This window comes from Arachis ipaensis, chromosome B10 (genome assembly GCF_000816755.2).
Source record: "Arachis ipaensis cultivar K30076 chromosome B10, Araip1.1, whole genome shotgun sequence".
Taxonomy (NCBI): domain Eukaryota; kingdom Viridiplantae; phylum Streptophyta; class Magnoliopsida; order Fabales; family Fabaceae; genus Arachis; species Arachis ipaensis.
Genome location: NC_029794.2, coordinates 73991550 through 74006345, shown reverse-complemented (window position 1 = coordinate 74006345; position 14796 = coordinate 73991550).

The window sequence follows — 14796 nt, the reverse complement described above, 5'->3', positions numbered from 1 at the left end:
TGCATCGAGTGGCGTGCAAAACGCCCTTTCTGCCAATTCTAGCGTTAAACACCGGGCTGCTGCCCTTTTCTGGCGTTTAACGCCAGCTCCTTGCCCATTCCTGGCGTTAAACGCCAGTCTGGTGCCCCTTTCTGGCGTTAAATGCCCAGAATGGTGCCAGACTGGGCGTTAAACGCCCATTTGCTGCCCTTACTGGCGTTTAAATGCCAGCAAGCTTTTCCTCCAGGGTGTGCTGTTTTTTCTCTGTTTTTCATTCTATTTTTGCTTTTTCAATTGTTTTTGTGACTTCACATGATCATCAACTTACAGAAAACATAAAATAACAATAGAAAATAAATAGATATAATAGAATTGGGTTGCCTCCCAACAAGCGCTTCTTTAATGTCAGTAGCTTGACAGTGGGCTCTCATGGAGCCTCACAGATGTTCAGAGAAATGTTGGAACCTCCCAACACCAAACTTAGAGTTTGAATGTGGGGGTTCAACACCAAACTTAGAGTTTGGTTGTGGCCTCCCAACACCAAACTTAGAGTTTGACTGTGGGGGCTCTATTTGACTTTGTTTTGAGAGAAACTCTTCATGCTTCCTCTCCATGGTTACAGAGGGATATCCTTGAGCCTTAAACAAAAGGGAGTCTTCATTCACTTGAATGATCAATTCTCCTCTGTCAACATCAATCACAGCCTTTGCTGTGGCTAGGAAGGGTCTGCCAAGGATGATGGATTCATCCATGCACTTCCCAATCTCTAGGACTATGAAATCAGCAGGGATGTAGTGGTCTTCAACCTTTACCAAGACATCCTCTACAAGTCCATAAGCCTGTTTTCTTGAATTGTCTGCCATCTCTAGTGAGATTCTTGCAGCTTGTACCTCAAAGATCCCTAGCTTCTCCATTACAGAGAGAGGCATGAGGTTTACACTTGACCCTAGGTCACACAGAGCCTTCTCAAAGGTCATGGTGCCTATGGTACAAGGTATTGAGAACTTTTCAGGATCCTGTCTCTTTTGAGGTAATCTCTGCCTAGTCAAGTCATCCAGTTCTTTGGTGAGCAAAGGGGGTTCATCCTCCCAAGTCTCATTACCAAATAACTTGTCATTTAGCTTCATGATTGCTCCAAGGTACTTAGCAACTTGCTCTTCAGTAACATCTTCATCCTCTTCAGAGGAAGAGTACTCATCAGAGCCTCATGAATGGCAGAAGTAAATCCAATGGAATCTCTATGGTCTCAGTGTGAGCCTTAGAGTTCCATGGTTCCTCATTAGGGAACTCATTGGAGGCCAGTGGATGTCCATTGAGGTCTTCCTCAGTGGCGATCACTGCCTCTTCCTCCTCTCCAAATTCGGCCATGTTGATGGTCTTGTATTCTCCTTTTGGATTCTCTTCCGTATTGCTTGGAAGAGTACTAGGAGGGAGTTCAGTAACTTTCTTGCACAGCTGACCCACTTGTGCCTCCAAATTTCTATTGGAGGACCTTGTTTCAGTCATGAAACTTTGAGTGGTTTTAATTAGATCAGAGACCATGGTTGCTAAGTCGGAGTGGCTCTGCTTAGAATTCTTTGTATGTTGCTGAGAAGATGATGGAAAAGGCTTGCCATTGCTAAACCTGTTTCTTCCACCATTATTGTTGTTGAAACCTTGTTGAGGTCTCTGTTGATCCTTCCATGAGAGATTTGGATGATTTCTCCATGAAGGATTGTAGGTGTTTCCATAAGGTTCTCCCATGTAATTCACCTCTTCCATTAATGTGTTCTCAGGATCATAAGCTTCTTCTTCAGATGAAGCGTCCTTAGTACTGCCTGGTGCAGCTTGCATTCCAGACAGACTTTGAGAAATCATATTGACTTGCTGAGTCAATATTTTGTTCTGAACCAATATGGCATTCAGAGTATCAATCTCAAGAACTCCCTTCTTCTGACTTGTCCCATTATTCACAGGATTCCTCTCAAAAGTGTACATGAATTGGTTATTTGCAACCATTTCAATGAGTTCCTGAGCTTCTGCAGGCGTCTTCTTCAGATGAAGAGATCCTCCAGCAGAGCTGTCCAATGACATCTTGGACAGTTCAGACAGACCATCATAGAAGATACCTATGATGCTCCATTCATAAAGCATGTCAGAAGGATACTTTCTGATCAATTGTTTGTATCTTTCCCAAGCTTCATAGAGGGATTCACCTTCCTTCTGTCTGAAGGTTTGGACTTCCACTCTAAGCTTACTCAATTTTTGAGGTGGAAAGAACTTTGCCAAGAAGGCATTGACTAGCTTTTCCCAAGAGTTCAGGCTTTCCTTAGGTTGTGAGTCCAACCATATCTTAGCTCTGTCTCTTACAGCAAAAGGGAATAGCATAAGTCTGTAGACCTCAGGGTCAACCCCATTGGTCTTGACAGTGTCACAGATTTGCAAGAATTCAGCTAAAAACTGATGAGGATCTTCCAATGGAAGTCCATGAAACTTGCAGTTTTGTTGCATTAGAGAAACTAATTGAGGCTTCAGCTCAAAGTTGTTTGCTCCAATGGCAGGGATTGAGATGCTTCTCCCATAGAAGTCGGGAGTAGGTGCAGTAAAGTCACCAAGCACCTTCCTTGCATTGTTGGCATTGTTGTTGTTTTTGGCTGCCATATCTTCTTCTAGTTTGAAGATTTCTATTAGGTCCTCTTCAAGGAGTTGTGCCTTAGCTTCTCTTAGCTTTCGCTTCAAGCTCCTTTCAGGTTCAGGGTCAGCCTCAACAAGAATGCCTTTGTCTTTGCTCCTGCTCATATGAAAGAGAAGAGAACAAGAAAGTATGGAATCCTCTATGTCACAGTATAGAGATTCCTTGAGGTGTCAGAGGAAAAGAAGAATAGAAGGAGGATGTAGAAGGAGAAGAATTCGAACTTATCAAGAGGGATAGAGTTCGAATTATTGATAGTGGAGGAGTGTTAGTCCTTAAATAGAAGGATGTGAGAAGAGGGGGAGAATTTTCGAAAATAAATTAAAAATATTTTGAAATAATTAAAAGAAAATTTTGAAAACTTGATGAATGATTTTCGAAATTTAAAGTTGGGAAAGAAATAAAGTGATTTTTGAAAAAAAAGATTTTTGAAATTAGAAATAAAAAAGATATGATTGAAAACTATTTTGAAAAAGATGTGATTAAGAAGTTATGATTGAAAAGGTGTGGTTTTAAAAAGATATGATTGAAAAGATATGATTGAAAAATAATTTTTAAAAAAGAAGATTTTTAAAATTAAAGTTGATTACTTGACTATCAAGAAATTAAAAGATATGATTCTAAAATTTAAAATTTGATCCTTTCCTAATAGGCAAGTAACAACTTGAAAATTTTTTGAAGTAAATCTTGAATTGAAGCAAGGATTTTTGAAAATGGTAAAAATAAATATAAAATGGAAAGAAATTGATTTTGAAAGAGATATGATTGAAAAGATATTATTTGAAAAAGATTTGATTTTGAAAAATTATGAAAACATGAAAAAAATGTGCATTAAAAACAAAATCTTCCCTCTAGTGTCATCCTGGCGTTAAACGCCCAGAATGGTGCCCATTCTGGCGTTTAACGCCCAAATCTCTACCTTTTTGGGCGTTAAACGCCCAGCCAGGTACCCTGGCTGGCGTTTAAACGCCAGTTTTCCTTCTTCACTGGGCGTTTTGAACGTCCAGGTTTTTCTGTTTGATTCCTCTGCTGAATGTTCTGAATCTTCAATTCTCTGTATTATTGACTTGAAAAGACATAGTTTTGAAAAATATTTTTGAATTTTTTGATGATAAGAAACAATAAAAATGCAACTAAGATCAAATAAACAATGCATGCAGGACACCAAACTTAAAAATTTTCATATAGGAGACACTAACAAATTGAGAATGCATATGAGAAACAACAAAACACACTAAACAAGAGAATTTAAGATCAGAGCAAGGAAATCATCAAGAACAACTTGAAGATAAATGAAGACACATGCATGTAATTTTCGAAAAATGCAAGAAAAATAGAAACATGCAATTGACACCAAACTTAAAAATTAATACTAGACTCAAACAAGAAACATAAAATATTTTTGGTTTTTATGGTTTTAAAAATTTTTTTGTGATTTTCGAGAATTATATAGAGAAGAAAATAAAAAGAATCAAAATTTTTAATAAGAATTCCAGGAATCATTGCAATGCTAGTCTAAGACTCCGGTCCAGGAATTAGACATGGCTTACTAGCCAGCCAAGCTTTCAATGAAAGCTCCGGTCCAAAACACTAGACATGGCCAATGGCCAGCCAAGCTTTAGCAGATCATTGCTTTCAACAGCAAAATTGATAGAAATCAACAAGCTCTTGTGATGATAAGTTGAAACCTTGGTCCAAAAGATTAGACATGGCTTCTCAGCCAGCCAGACTTCAACAAATCATCATGAAACTCTAAAATTCATTCTTAAAAACTCTGAAGAACAAAATAGAAAATCTTTTTGTATTTTTGAAATTTTTTTTTTTGAAAAATAAAAAGGAAAAGTACCTAATCTAAGCAACAAGATGAACCGTCAGTTGTCCAAACTCAAACAATCCCCGGCAATGGCGCCAAAAACTTGGTGCACAAAATTGTGATCATCAATGGCGCCATCAACATGGTACGTACAATTGTAATCTCAACTCTTTATCACAACTTCGCACAACTAACCAGCAAGTGCACTGGGTCGTCCAAGTAATAAACCTTACGCGAGTAAGGGTCGATCCCACGGAGATTGTTGGTATGAAGCAAGCTATGGTCATCTTGTAAATCTCAGTCAGGCGGATTCAAATGGTTATGGATGATGAATGATTAAAAGATAAATAAAACATAAAATAAAGATAGAGATACTTATGTAATTCATTGGTGAGAATTTCAGATAAGCGTATGAAGATGCTTTGTCCCTTCCGTCTCTCTGCTTTCCTACTGTCTTCATCCAATCCTTCTTACTCCTTTCCATGGCAAGCTGTATGTTGGGCAACACTGTTGTAAATGGCTACAATCTCGTCCTCTCAGTGAAAATGTTCAACGCACTCTGTCACAGCACGGCTATTCATCTGTCGGTTCTCGATCATGTCGGAATAGAATCCAGTGATTCTTTTGCGTCTGTCACTAACGCCCCACAATCATGAGTTTGAAGCTCGTCGCAGTCATTCAATCCTTGAATCCTACTCAGAATACCACAGACAAGGTTTAGACCTTCCGGATTCTCAAGAATGCCGCCATCAATTCTAGCTTATACCACGAAGATCCTGATTAAGGAATCCAAGAGGTAAACACTCAATCGAAGGTAGAACGGAGGTGATTGTCAGGCACACGTTCATAGGTTAGAATGATGATGAGTGTCACGAATCATCACATTCATCAAGTTGAAGAACAAGCGATATCTTAGAACAAGAACAAGCTGAATTGAATAGAAGAACAATAGTAATTGCATTGATACTCGAGGTACAGCAGAGCTCCACACCTTAATCTATGGTGTGTAGAAACTCCACCGTTGAAAATACATAAGAACAAGGTCTAGGCATGGCCGTGAGGCCAGCCCCAAAACGTGATCTAAGGTAGCACAGGACTACTCAAAGATTCGACTCCCCTTTCAAATACAATAGCAAAAGTTCCTATTTATAGAGAACTAGTAGCTTAAGATTTAAAAAAAATGAGTAAATGACGTAAATATCCACTTTCGGGCCCACTTGGTGTGTGCCTGGACTGAGCATTGAAGCATTTTCGTGTAGAGACTTCTCTTGGAGTTAAACGCCAGCTTTTGTGCCAGTTTGGGCGTTTAACTCCCACTTTGGTGCCAGTTCCGGCGTTTAACACTGGGAATTCTGATGCTGACTTTGAACGCCAGTTTGGGCCATCAAATATTGGACAAAGTATGAACTATTATATATTGATGGAAAGCCCTGGATGTCTACTTTCCAACGCAATTGAGAGCGTGCCAATTGAGCTTCTGTAGCTCCAAAAAATCCACTTCGAGTACAGGGAGGTCAGAATCCAATAGCATCTGCAGTCCTTTTTCAGCCTCTGAATCAGATTTTTGCTCAGGTCCCTCAATTTCAGCCAGAAAATACCTGAAATCACAGAAAAATACAAAAACTCATAGTAAAGTCCAGAAAAGTGAATATTAAATAAAAACTAATAAAAATATAATAAAAACTAACTAAAACATACTAAAAACAATGCCAAAAAGCGTATAAATTATCCGCTCATCAGCTTCAAACAAGGAAATGGTGAATCTTTTTATGATGCCTGGGAGAGGTATAAGAGGATGCTAAGAAAATGTCCCACTGAAATATTTTCAGAATGGGTACAGTTAGACATCTTCTACTATGGGCTCTCAGATATGGCTAGAATATCCTTGGACCACTCTGCTGGTGGTTCTATGCTACTATTGAGACAGTTGCCACAAATCAGCATCTGTACTCATCTCCTGAGACTTCTATAAAAGGAGAGGTTAAGGCGGTAGTTTTGAACCTAACCCTGCAGAGCAGGATGGTCCATTGACTCAACAACTGCAAGCCCTTGCCTAGCAAATACTGGAACTACAAGAGGCTTTGCGAGAAACTCAAGCTTCTAACAGAAATGTAGAGGCCCAGTTGAGTCAAAAAAGGCAGCAGTTATCTAAGCAGATAACAGAAGAATGTCAAGCCATTCAACTGAGGAGTGGGAAAACCTTAAGCACCCAACCTCAGCACAATAAGAACGAAAAGCCCATAAAGGATAACTAGGTCTCTGTACAAGATGACTCTGGGCGTTCAAACGCCCAGAGAAGTATCCTCTTGGCATTGAACGCCAGGAAAGGGCAGAGACTGGGCATTCAAACGCCCAAATAGGTATCCCTCTTGGCGTTGAACGGCCGGAAAGGGCAGAGAGTGGGCGTCTAAACACCCAAGGGGGCAGCAGCATGGGCGTTGAACGCCCATGCAAAGGAGGTCAGTCACAGACTGATAACAACCCTCCTAAGCAAGCTAGTAACCCCCCTTCCAACTCACATGGCATTCGGCCTTCATTAACCAAGGCTCATAAGTACAAGGCTAAGATGTCATTTCCTCAGAAACTCTGTCAAGAGGAAAGGAATAAACAGTCTGCCCGCTTTTCGGAGTATCTCAGAGCATTAGAGATAGAGATCCCTTTTGCAGAAGCTCTATGATAAACCACTATTTTATGGTTTATCTTGTGCTCAATTGAGTGGATTTTATCAACTCTTTATCCACTTATTCATACTAATTGCATGGTTTTATGTTTTCCTTCCTGATTTTGTGCTATGATTGAAAACATGCTTCTTTGGCCTTATATTTACTAATATTAATCCTCTCTTATTACCATTCGATGCCTTGATATGTGTGTTAAGTGATTTCAGAGTTTATAGGGAAGGAATGACTTAGAGGATGGAAAGGAAGCATATAAAAGTGGAAGGAATACAAGAAGTTGAAGGAACTGCAAAGCTGTCAGCCTAACCCTCTCGCACTAAAACTGTCATAACTTGAGCTACAGAGGTCCAAACGACGCGGTTCTAGTTGTGTTGGAAAGCTAACGTCCGGGGCTTCGATTTGATATATAATATACCATAGTTTCTCTGACGCTAGGTGACGCGAACGCGTGCTCCACACGGACGCGTCGCAGTAACGAAAATCAGCGTGGCAGATTTCTTCTCTAACGATTTCTGGGCTGTTTTCGACCCAGTTTTCGACCCAGAAAACACAGATTAGAGGCTATAAAGTGGGGGAATCCATTCATTCATAATAATCAGCTCATAATTCACAATTTTAGGTTTTAGATGTAGTTTTAGAGAGAGAGGTTCTCTCCTCTCTCTTAGGATTTAGGATTAGGATTTCTCTTAATTTTAGGATTACTTCTCTTCAAGTACAGGTTCACTATTCCTTTAATTTATTTTCTATTTTTATTTATTCTATTACTTTAATTATTATTTATCTTTTCAACTTGACTTATGCTACATTCATATTATGATTTTCTTATTTAATACACATTATTGAGGTATTTCAGATTTAAGATTGTTTTATTTATGTTATGAATGCTTTCAATTTATCCAAATTATTTTCATTCAAATAGATTTTCCCCTTTTGGCTTTGGTTAAATAATTGGTGACACTTGAGTTATCAAACTCGAGGTGTTGATTGAAAATTAGAATTCTTCAAGAATTAATTCGAGTTCCAATAACTCTAGCCTTTCCCAAGGAAAGACTAGGACTTGAGGATTCAAATTAATTCATCCAATTAACTTACCTTCATAGTTAGAGGTTGACAAAGTGGGAGAAAAATCCAATTCTCATCACAATTGATAAGGATAACTAGGATAGGACTTGCAGTTCTTATACCTTGCCAAGAGTTTTATTAGATATTAATTTATTAATTCCTGCAATTTATTTTCCTTGTTATTTAAATTACCTGTTCCTCACTTTCAAAACTCCCAATTTACAAGACTCATAACCAATAATAAGAACACCTCCCTGCAATTCCTTGAGAAGACGATCCGAGGTTAAATACTTCGGTTATCAATTTCAAAGGGGTTTGTTACTTATGACAACCAAAACGTTTGTAAGAAAGGATGATTGCTTGGTTTAGAAACTATACTTGCAACGGGAATTTATTCTGAATTCTAAACCGTCAATCATTCGCTTCTTCAAAATGGCGTCGTTGCCGGAGAATTGCAAATGTGTGCCTTATTATTGGTTATTGTAAATATTTGCTTTTTGCTTGTTTATTTGTTTTTATTTTTGTTTTTATTTTTGCTTTTTCGTAAATTAAGAGATTATTGGTTTTTATTTAGTTATTAAAAAATTTTTCAAAAATTTGTTCTTCGTGTTCATCTTGACCTTCAAGTTGTTCTTAGTTGTTTTCTCCGTTTTAATCTAAAAATTTTAAGTTTGATGTCATTTTATTGTTTTTCTCTTTCCTCATTTAATTCAAAAATACCTTTTCTCTTTATTTTAATTGAATTTTTGAAATTTGCATAAAAAAAATTTCAGATCTCTATTTTAAATTTTTTATCTTATCTTATCTTATTTCAAAATCAAATTTCAAATTTCAATATTTAAATTCCAAAATTCAAATTTCGAAATTCAAATTTAAAATTTTAAAAATCAAACCGTTTCAAAATTTAAATCTTTTTCAAAACTTTATCTTATATTGTTGACTTTTACAAAATTCAAATTTCAAAATTCAAATTCAAATTTTAAATTTCAAATTTTAAAATTCAAAATTTAAAATTTAATTAAAAATTTAAATTTCAATAACCTTTTTAATTTAAAATTATTTTTATTTTTGTTTTTAATTTTTATTTGTTACTATGAACTCTCACCCGTTTGGCTATGAGTCTGGTTACAATTATGTTGCGGGAAGAGGAGATTACAATGAGAACAGGCATCAAGGTTGGAACAACCAAAGATGGGAGGAGCCACAAGGATTTGATCAACCCTCTTGGCAACAACCCCCTTCGATGCACTATAACCAACAACCATTATGTGATGCATACCAAAATGATGACTATGGTGGACCCCCTTGTAGTTACCAACAAGTCCCGCCATATGCTTATGAACCATCTCCTCAACACAACTCTGGACCACCATACTCACAAGCCCCTTATCACCAAACACCCCATATGACTCTAATCCGTATCCACCACACCAACCACCTTATGAGCCATATGAACCATATATAGAACCACCCCAATTCCAACCCAATTACTCCCAAGAATTACCACCTCAATATTTGCCATCTCCATATCCATCAATCCAAGAGCACTATGATCCTACTTATGATAGCCGAGCGCAACAAGAATCAAGGGATCGTCTCACGGAAACAGTGGAAAAACTTCATGCAACCCTTCGCCAACTGGATCAAGCGATAAATCGATTACCTTCCCAACGTTCGGACACTCAAGGAACCCCCATGGCTTCATGTGGGCAATCTAATAAAGAACGTAGCATGAAGGAGATATTAGAAACTCCGGTGGACAGTGAGCAGCACGATTTTGTATTGAAACAATTGGAAGAAGCTACGCCTGCCATTGAGGAGGAAGAAGTGGTTGAAGACTTAGGAGATGCGGAACCTCCATGGGAAACTCAAGTTATAGAGCCTCCTTCAAAGACGTTTGAAATTGATGTTGAGGAGGGTGTACAACCTCCAAGGCATATCATGGTTGAAGACTTTGAAGGAGATGATCAAGAGATGGATTCAATCATTGATGAATTTTTATCTACATTTGAATCCTCTCCCGTTGGACTAGACATGGAGATTAAAGAAGAAGAAGCACAACCTCCCATGCCCTTGGTAAACAATGAAGAAGAGATTGAATTGGAAGAAAGCTACCAAGAGGAAGAGGTTGATATTGAAAAAGCTTGCAAAGAGGTGGTAGTTGTTAAAGAAGAACACAAAGGAGTGGAGCTTGCAAGTTCATTAGAAACCCCTCCCCCTAAGTTGCCATCATCTTTCATAACATTCAAGTGGGTAAAATTCATATCCCTTAGCTTTCTAATTCCACTTGAATATGGGCTACTGGAGACGGATGGTCAACTTAGAGCTCTTTGTGGCATTAAGAGTAAGAGAAAGATGGTTAGTGGTAAGAATTGTCCTGCTAGGTTCATTATGGTTGGAAGCTTTAAGTTTAAACGCAAAGGTTGGTGTAGAGCTCAACTGAGTGGGTCTAGGAAGTTGTTTGGCCGCTTTAGTGAGAATTCAGATTGCTTGCTACCCGGATGGAATCATAATGATCAATAAGAAGACGGGTGCAAAAGCAATGTTTGGGACCCTGAAATTCAGTCCAGCAATCAACACTCTTGGGGCCTTGTCACTTGCTTCAACTTACTTGAAAGCTTTCTGCGCCTAGTTTGGGATCCCGGAGGCTCCTGGAATTCCAAAGATTGGTGGAGATTTCTGGATGAATTCAAGCACAAGCCACCATAACAGGAAGCTCACCAAATGTCCAACTTAAGGACTTTAACTAAAAGTGCTAGGTGGGAGACAACCCACCATGGTATGATCTTTCCTTTTTCAATTTTAATTTCATTTCGTTTTGTTTGTTTTTGAGTTTTATTTTATTTTATTTCATTGAACCTGGAATTACTCATAACATCCATATCAGCAATGCATTCTGCATACTGCACAAAAAAAAAAGCACGCACGCGACGCGGCAGCGTTGCTGACGTGTCCACGTCACCAGTGCGATGTGAAGAAAAGAAAGTAAACAGAAAGTCACACGAAAGCGTGGCTGGAGGCACGCTTTAGGCACAAACATGCCCACGCGTCCGCGTGACCCATGCGGCCGCGTCATTGGAAAAATAGCCTCCCACGCGTCCGCGTCACCCACGCGAATGCGTGCTCCAACAAATCGACGTAAAAAGGGTGTATGGCAGAGAGTTATGATGGAGTGGGGCTGGAATGGTGCTAGCAGCACAAGCCCTACCACACGAATTCGTCACCCATGTGTCCGCGTCATTTTTGGATGTGTAGCCATTCACGCGATCGCGTCGCCCACGCGATCACGTCACCCAAATTTTTGGCAAAATGAGTATCAAACAGAGAGTTGTGCGAACGTGAGGCTGCACTCGCGCCAATTGCACAAATCAGGCCACGTGACCGCATGACCCACGCGTCCGCGTCACTTGACAAAAATCACACACCACACGTCCGCGTCACCCACGCGTCCGCGTTGCCTGTGCCGCACAGCTTATCCAAATCAGCGTCAAAAATCTTATCTTTTCTTCCCCAATCCTAATTTTTCCTCCCTCCTTTCTTACTTACTTCTTCTTCCCTTCTTTCCCTTCTCATTCTTGTTATCTTTTATTTTATTTTACTTAATTTATTTGCATACTTTCATTCATTGCATTATTTTCATTGGTGTTAGAAATTTATTTGGGTCATTATTTTCTATATTTTGCTTATTAAAGGAATTGTTTGACAATTATATATTACTTTTTAAAGGGTTGCTTGGATGTTCAATTTAATACATTCAATAACTTATTTACCATGCATGCTATGTGTTTGTGAAAACGCCCGTATGGCATTGTGCACTATTTTTAGATTTCTTTTATTCTACTACTCTAAATGCTTGCTTTTCACAAAACCCCTTTTATATTTTATTTCTTAAATATAATTGTTAATACAAACATGTTGTTAGTTTGAAAGACTTGGTAATCTAACTTGGACATTGAATGCTTTTTCTATGCTACTCATGCCTTTGCCAGCATGCCAATAAACATCTTGCATTTAATTGTCATTACATGCACTTGCTATATTTCCATTATGAACTTTTCACATGTAGTCATGACCATGTGTTAACGTCATTCTTCTTTATTGTGCATTGATTACCACCTTTCCCGCTCTCTTCTTTTCTCTAACCCTTAGCTTTAAAAGTTACTTTCTTTTTCCCTTTTCAGGATGGCTACCAAGAAGGGTAAGGAGAAAGCTACTCCCAAACCACCGGCAAGGAAAGGAACAAAAAGAGCCCCAGCTGAGGAACCACAACCCCCATCCACCTGCACATCTCAGCATGCACCAAGGACGGTGCAATCTTTAAGTGTGGGGAGGTTGATACCGATCTCCATGGGTTAGTACTTTCTTGTCTCAACACCAATGTTTAAATTTTTTTTGTAATTAGTTGTTGTATTTGCATGTTTGTTCAATTTTTGTGCATATTTTACCACTTGGTTGAAAAAATATTTTCTTTTTCAAGAAACTTTTTAAAGTATTTCACTAATTTGAATAAAATTTAATGTTAAACTTGTTTGAAGAAATATTATACTGGAACATGGTTTAGAGCTCGAACATATAAAAACCAGTGAGATTTTTGAGCCTATTTGATTGGTTGCATTTTATAAACTAAAATTCTGTTTTAGTGTGTATTTTTCTCTCTAAAATTGTGATCTTTGTCTTGCTTAATTCTATATTTTCATTATTTGATGTATGCATACACTTACATGATTGAGGCCTTTGTTTCACTGAGCTTACATACCCATATGGCCTTACCCTTTCATTATTCTTTGCAAACCAATGTTGAGCCTATTATACCCCTTTGTTCTTTACTTTAGCACATCATTAACTCTAAGCGAAAGACAATAATATCCTTAATTTGAATCCTTGGTTAGCTTATACTAGTGAGAGTGCTTATGATTTAAGTGTGGAGAAATTGAATTTGGAAACATTTGGTTTGAGAATTGAGTATGTTAGAATTTTCTGAAAATGTGAAAGAAATATTTAGGACATGATTTATGCATCCAATAATTTAATCATATGCATTGAGAAAAATAAAAGAAAAGAAAATATATATATAAAAGTGAAAAAAAGAAAAGAAAAAAAGAGCAATTAGGCAAAAAAGGGACAAAATGCCCCAACGAAAGTAGTAAAAGCAATGCATACGTACTGTACTTGAAATTAGAATGCATGAATATGTGGAAAACATGGCTAATGGATAGTTAGATGTTGTATTATGATTACATGGATTGTCTAAGTTAGGTGGAAAGTTTAAGTTAATTAAGGATTCAGATTTTAGTCCACTTGGCCAAATACAATCCTACCTTGACCCTAACCCCATTACAACCCTTAAAAGACCTCTTGATATGTGTATTTATGCGTTAAATTTTTGTTGATTGGTAGAAGAAAAGCAAGCCTTAGAAAGCAAGGTTAGTAGAGAATTGAGATAATCGAACCCTAAACACTTGAGCGATTAGAGTGCATACACTTCCAGTGAGGGTTCGATGCTCGATTCTTTGTTCCTGGCTTTCATGAGCTATTTTCTTCTGCAAGTTTACTTGTACTTTATTTTATGATTTGAATTAGTGAAATCAGTTCATATTTGTCTTGAAGAGCTTATTTACTTTTAACCAAGTAGGTAGAAACATTTTGCATTTAGGTGTATTCATAGGTTGCACTTCATACATTCTACCATTCCCCTTCACTCCTTTATAGTTTCTCTTGGGCTTAGCAGGAGGACATGCTAATGTTTAAGTGTGGAAAAGTTGATAAACCACTATTTTAGGTTTATCTTGTGCTCAATTGAGTGGATTTTATCAACTCTTTACCCACTTATTCATACTAATTGCATGATTTTATGTTTTCTTTCCTTATTTTGTACTATGATTTAAAACATGCTTCTTTGGCCTTATATTTGCTAATATTAATCCTCTCTTATTACCATTCAGTGCCTTGATACGTGTGTTAAGTGATTTCAGAGTTTATAGGGCAGGAATGACTTAGAGGATGGAAAGGAAGCATACAAAAGTGGAAGGAATACAAGAAGTTGAAGGAACTGCAAAGCTATCAGCCTAACCCTCTCGCACTAAAACTGTCATAACTTGAGCTACAGAGATCCAAACGATGCAGTTCTAGTTGCGTTGGAAAGCTAACGTTCGGGGCTTCGATTTGATATATAATATGCCATAGTTTCTTTGACGCTAGGTGACGCGAACGCGTGCTCCACACGGACGCATCGCAGTGACAAAAATCAGCGTGGCAGATTTCTTCTCCAGCGATTTCTGGGCTGTTTTTGACCCAGTTTTCAGCACAGAAAACACAGATTAGAGGCTATAAAGTGGAGGAATCTATTAATTCATAATAATCAGCTCATAATTCATAATTTTAGGTTTTAGATGTAGTTTTAGAGAAAGAGGTTCTCTCCTCTCTCTTAGGATTTAGGATTAGGATTTCTCTTAATTTTAGGATTACTTCTCTTCAACTACAGGTTCACTATTCCTTTAATTTATTTTCTATTTTTATTTATTCTATTACTTTAATTATTATTTATCTTTTCAACATGACTTATGCTACATTCATATTATGATTTTCTTGTTTAA